Genomic DNA, 6,340 nt, shown 5'->3' with positions numbered 1-6,340 from the left:
TCGACTTCGAGCAGACACGAAAGCAAGACACGGCGAGACCATCCACCAATGACCGTGAGACATGAGGAGGAGCAGAGCAGTAGCAACGGCGCACGATGAGGAGCAGAGAACCAACGACAGAGCACGATGATCAAAGAATGAGGGACCAAAGAGAGAGGAATAGTGAATGAGCGACCGCAGAGGGAGAAGGATAGAGAATGAACGACGGTGGTAGAAGGAGGCAAAAATCCTAGCAGAGGCAAATGTCTTGTCTCTTTTGAAACTATGATTAAAAGAAAAAGAAAGAATGTATAAAAAGAAAACATACAGAGATAAATATTTAACTATAAATTCTTCCAAAAATAAAAAAACAGAGTGCTATTTATAAATATTTTTAGGATGGTTAATGTTTCTTCCATGTAAAAGCAGGAGTAACGAATCTGTGGCCCCCTTTCAACACAAGATTGATATACATCATACACCTATGTAATATAAAAAGATATAAATAAAAAATTTAAGATCGAAATCCAACATCCAAAATCCCTTCTTACTGCTACTTTCCATTTTCTCTCTTTTGCTTTTCTCGGGAAAGTTCGGTTCTTACCAAGAAAAATTTTTCCCCTGGAATCAAACAACACCGAAGACCGAACCAACACTCTGATGCGAATCGCTTCATTCTCACATGGCTCTACTCTTAATTTAGTCTCATGACGATCGTTGGTATATGCCGCCCTATGTGTTCCCCTTGGGATCAACCCATGGATCGCTGCCTCGGATTCTTTCCATGCCTCATTGACCCTGGTGCGTTTGCTGCAATTCCTTTTTCTTTTTTGTTTAAATTAGCTTAGTTTTTGTTTTATCTGAATTTTCGTGCTGAATGGTGAATGCTGTTGCTGAACTGTTCTGACTTTCATTTATGTGTCTTCCTAATAAAAATTATGCGAATTTTTTTTATTTATTTATGTATTTTGGAATTTTGTCACTGAATTTTAGCTCGGAGGTCTGCGCTGTGCGTGAAGTTGGTCTTGGTGACTGTCCATTTGGTTTATATTGGCGTTCTCTTCTTAATTGATGGAGATTTGATAGAAAAGACTAAGAAGGAACCGATGTATGTTTTTTTTCCCACTTTTAAGTCACTGTATTCTATTTTTTGTATCTTTTTTTACCATGCTGAAGCTTCAACTCAGTGGAACATTAATGGGTTTAATGGAACATTATTTGTACTTGACAATTTATTCAATAGACCATCTAATGAAATGAAATAGATTGAGATACCTTTGAAAGAGAGGATAGCTTTGCCTATGAGTTGCGCATAGTGAGAGTTTGTGACCAACAAATTAAAGTAAAGTGATAAATGTGCATTTGGGTTAATGAATTTATATGGATATTATATTATTATGGAAGTATTCTATACTTTAGATTTGAAAGGGGGCAAAATTAAGCAAGGGATGCATAGAAATATGAGGCTGAGAATTATCTATTTAGACATTTTTGGCAAGGACCTACCCATTGTTTGAGGCTATTTAATATCTAGCTACGCAGGCGATGATGCTTTTCAGTAAATGTAGTGCCTCTATCAATGGTTCTTTGTTTGCTTCCAACAAATGTTCCAATTTGAGAAGGACTACGTGTATGCCTAAATCGAAATAACCCGTTTAGATTTTGTAGGGTACGTTCTTGTAGCCATAAATCGAAACAGGTTGTCAAGATTTATTAGGAGATCATGCAGAAATGAATAAATCTAACATCTTTGTTTCGATTTATGTGGTAACCTAAATCTGATTCATCTATTTCGATTTATATAGAAATTTGTTGAGGGGGATTCACATAACATTATTCACATTGGGTGTTTGCATAATATTGGGTGGAAGTTAATTTATTTATGTAAATTACCCTATCTTTTATAGTATAATTTATAAAAAAAATCTTAACTCTAAAAATTAAACCCATGCATTTTGATTTTAATGTAACATATTGTTTTTTTAACTTCAAATTTATTATTATTATTATTTAATTAATAAATTCATGGACAATACACACGACAACATTAATTGGAGTGCATAGTTCAAATTGGTATCCTCTTTGATGTTGGGAATAAGGAGTATGACCACAATCCAATCAATCATGTTTCAAATAATTTGTTACTGTTATTATATTAAAATGTTAATATAATAACGTCTTAGATTAAATTTAGAGATTTATTATTATGATAGTGATCATAATATTGAGAAATAAATCTTTTATAATTTAATCTAAATTGTTCTTGGTCATAGGATTATTAAAAAGGACATTAATGATCTGAAAATATCAATATATATAATGGTCTTCATTGGATGATGATTAATAGATCTCATTTATTAAAAATATATATAAATGGTGCATATAAAGATATGACCATTGAACTGACTCACTTTGAAAATTCCTAATGGTTATAATTACCGTATATTTGTCAATAGGATAGTCTAAAGATGAACATAGTAATAGAGTTTTCTTTGACTTGCGACTGTCATAGTAATTAACAATGTATTTATTATACTTTGATTCCGGACACCTAATACCTTAAGGTGCTAGTTGAATGGACATTGGGTATAATTTAAATACTTGTAGAATTAATGATTAGTCAATAAGGAATCCGTCAACTCTCGGTAAAGAGTTTGAGCTCTATGATTATAATGAATGAGATGAATAAAACCTTGGCCAAGGGGATTGAATGAATGAAGAAATGAGTTTCTTAAGTCATTCACAATTCATTATAATAATGGTAACAAGTTAGAGTTTGACAATTAAACCATACTCTAAAGGTTAACCAAGAGCTGGAAAGATGGAAAGAATTATACTTTGTTCTTCTCAGTTTTTTAGTAAAAATATATTACTTCATATTATTGAGTCGTTGAGGAATGTTGTTAGACGCCAACCTTGATTAGTAAATTTAGTATGACTAATTTACTACCCGCTTAGTATTGAACCTATGGGGTCACACACTAACGAGTGTTCTAACCTTTGCTATAGAATTATTTAATTATTATTTTGATTTGATCAAATAAATAATTATATTAATTCAGATGGAATATTATTATATTTTTTGCTAGCACCAAGAATATAATAATAGTATGATGATTGAGAATAGTAAATGAGATTTAAGAATAATTAGTTATTCTATTTGCAAACTTGAATTCTAAATTTAGATGAGATCCTAACTGATTCTGTTTCAAATTGAGTTATGATATGATTCATAAATTTGAAAGATTCAAATTAAAATAGTAAGATATGATTTAAAATTGAATTGAGATTCAAATTTAAAATCAACAACAAATCTCATACTATATATAGGTATGCCAAGAGTAGAGGAAAACATGAGAAAGACAGAGAGAATAACAAGGGTTGTTATTCCTTTACCTCTATGCACATAAATGTATGTGAGACTAATTCTTAGAGAAGAATTTTATGGTGTGCAAAGAGTTGCAAGAGGTTTCTCAATTTAGATCAGATGTCCATTGGTCAAGGGGTTGACAGCAAATGTTGGTCTCGGTGTGGATACGCATAGTGCCTTCGTACCATCGAGGGAGAAAAAAATTTTTACTAGTGTACTCAGGTATTTAAATCTGATCTACTATTATATTATATTATAGGAATAAAATTTACGCAGAAAATAGATCTTTAGGATTGCCTTCTTTTCTTCCGCTGCGTGTTATGAACACATGGTAATCCTTCAGTGGTATCAGAACTTTGGCTTTTTTTTTGTGTTTAAATTTTTATTTCTATTTTCCTAAAGTTTGTGAATTAATAGGATTAATTCAAATTATTTTTTTTAAGCATGTGATGCAGTTATTTCCATTGAGATAGTTTTTTAATAAATTAATAGTTAATTTATTTTAATTATTTAATTGTGATTAAATGATCATTCTTTTAATATAAAAGTTATATTTATAATAAAATATTTTGTTTAATTTTATTTATTAAATTTTAGTGTGATTTTGATCACAATAAAAGGAATAAGATGCAAAATATCTTTTGTTTGTTTCTTATATATATAAGTGTATATATAAAGGTCAAATTTGATTTATGATAATTTTTAAGGCTAAACATTAGTACATAAAAAATCAAATTTTGATTTGATTGATGTGTTTTGAACCTATAAGTTTAAAAATTAGTTTTTTCTAATGTTCTTGATTATAAATAAAGGCCTAACAACCATGAATTTTATTTTTCAGATAATAACCAGTGTATACATTTGATGTATTAAGGATTTAATTTTATATTTTTACCTAGACTACTTGGGAGTATAAAATTTAATCTATAAATATTGGTAGAAATTCTCTAACAACTGAGATAAATCCTAAAAGTTAGGAGTTTACCAAAAAATAAATGTATCTCTTGTTTACAAGGAGTAACCTGACAACCAGGAGACTTGTACTCAAAAACAGAATTTATTTATTCATATGATGATGTATAAGGAGAATTAATTTTATACTTAAACCTAGACAATCTAGGGGTATAAAATATAATTCGGTTAAATAATTGTCTGACAACCAGATAATTATTTAGGATTATAATTGTATGTGATACAATTTAATCATATTTATTTGGAATAGGTATGAGTAACAACTTGACAACCAAGATATTCATTCATGATTTTAAATAATTTTTAACAGAAATATAGATTTCTTAATTTACTTTCATTTTAAACATGTCCACCTTTTGTGTGGCATACTTGAAAGTAATATATTAAATACAATTTGAGAATTGTATTTTCAAAAGGTTATCATTGAGATGACAATTCTACTGAAATAATATTCTCCAATAAATTTGGTTATGGAATGGTTAGAAGTTGTGAAAAATTTAGAATATTGCTTTATTGCAATATGGGTTGTTTTGACAATCATGAGTTCCAATTTCAAAAATAACCTACTATTTATTATTAAATATCTTGAGAAGATATATGATGCCCAAAGCAAGATAATATAACTATCAAAGATTTTATTTAAACTAGTGGGAGTATTGGGCAATATATTTTGAATTAAATAACTTTAGAAGTTGGAATGCCATTAGGCAAATAACTTTTGCGAGAATTGTTCTTGCAAGCATTTTTGGAGATTTATTTTGTTACAAATAATTTATAATTGGCCTTAATATGATTAATGTTTGTAATCATTTTAGAAAAACTCAATATACGTATTAAGGATGCCAATCAAAATTGCTCTTACGGGTTGGTTTGACCAATAATAAAGATATTGAGTATTTTTATTAAAAAGTTTAAAGTAAAATCTCTAATATCTAATTAATATTCTATTGAATAGAGAATGAGATTCTCTCAATGCACAAATACTAAAACTCTATGTACTCCATCATGTTTAAAGAAACATGGAATTTGATTTATTTGAAGATAAGTATTTGTTAAATATTTGGACTATGTTTTAGAAATGTTGCTAAATTAACAAATTTCTCACTAAATCAATTTTTTTTATCCATATGAGATATGGAAGACGCATAAGCTTAAACTCAAGAACATTAGAGTTTTGGAGATGTCTTATATGTGTTAAGAAATTACACAATAATAAATTGATGTTAGATCTGATAAATGAGATTTATTGGGTACTCTAAAGAAATAATGAGTATTATTTTTATCATCTTTTTTAAGACAAAGTGTTTGTGATGAGAGATTGAACTCTTTTTTTTTTTAGAAAAAAGGAATTTCCTCTCAAAGAAAGATAAGGTGAACAAATAAATCTTAATAAAGTCAAGACAATCGAAAATTTTAATTTATAAAATGTTAAGAGAAACTTTGTATTTACAAAGAAAAAGTGAGAGTACAATTACTTTTATTAAAATTGTTTACCACTCAATGAAGGATATAATTTCAGTATTCTAAAAGTATAAAAAATTTGATTGTCAAACTAAATTTTTGAAAAGTAGCCTATTTGTATAATGATACAATTCTATAAAGATAGATCTAATGGTTACTTAGATTTTTTATAATCATGTTCAATAAAGATTATCCTTAAAATAAAATTATGCACTATTATAGTGGAAGATTTCATGTTTTGAGAAAACGTGATATTCATTAGGCAGTAGGCGTATTTTGCAAAAGGTCAAGCACATGTACTCAAAAAGTAAGGTGTTTAAGGTTAAAAGAGTTTTGATAAACATAAATGTGCATTGAAAAATTATACACGTGATTGATTGGTTCCCGTGCAAGTGGGAGATTATTGAGTTAATAGTATGTCCATGGATCTATCATGATTGGCTCTCGTACAAGTGAGAGACTGTTGGGAATAAGGAGTATGACCACAATCCAATCAATCATGTGTCAAATAATTTGTTATTGTTATTGTTATTATATTAAAATGTTAATATAATAAGG

At 28.8% G+C, this 6,340-nt stretch overlaps 1 long non-coding RNA gene across 1 annotated transcript; it reads left to right on the top strand.

Moving 5' to 3' along the window:
• Positions 1-479: 479 nt before the first annotated feature.
• Positions 480-1,382, top strand: LOC110273684 (uncharacterized). Its single transcript, XR_002365117.2, has 2 exons — positions 480-780; positions 973-1,382. It is a non-coding gene; the product is annotated as an uncharacterized LOC110273684 (long non-coding RNA).
• The last annotated feature ends 4,958 nt before the right edge of the window (positions 1,383-6,340 follow it).

Source organism: Arachis duranensis, chromosome 7, assembly GCF_000817695.3.
Source record: "Arachis duranensis cultivar V14167 chromosome 7, aradu.V14167.gnm2.J7QH, whole genome shotgun sequence".
In the NCBI taxonomy this organism is placed as follows: domain Eukaryota; kingdom Viridiplantae; phylum Streptophyta; class Magnoliopsida; order Fabales; family Fabaceae; genus Arachis; species Arachis duranensis.
Note: the sequence above shows the minus strand (reverse complement) of the source record. Positions and strands in the feature narration are given on the sequence as shown.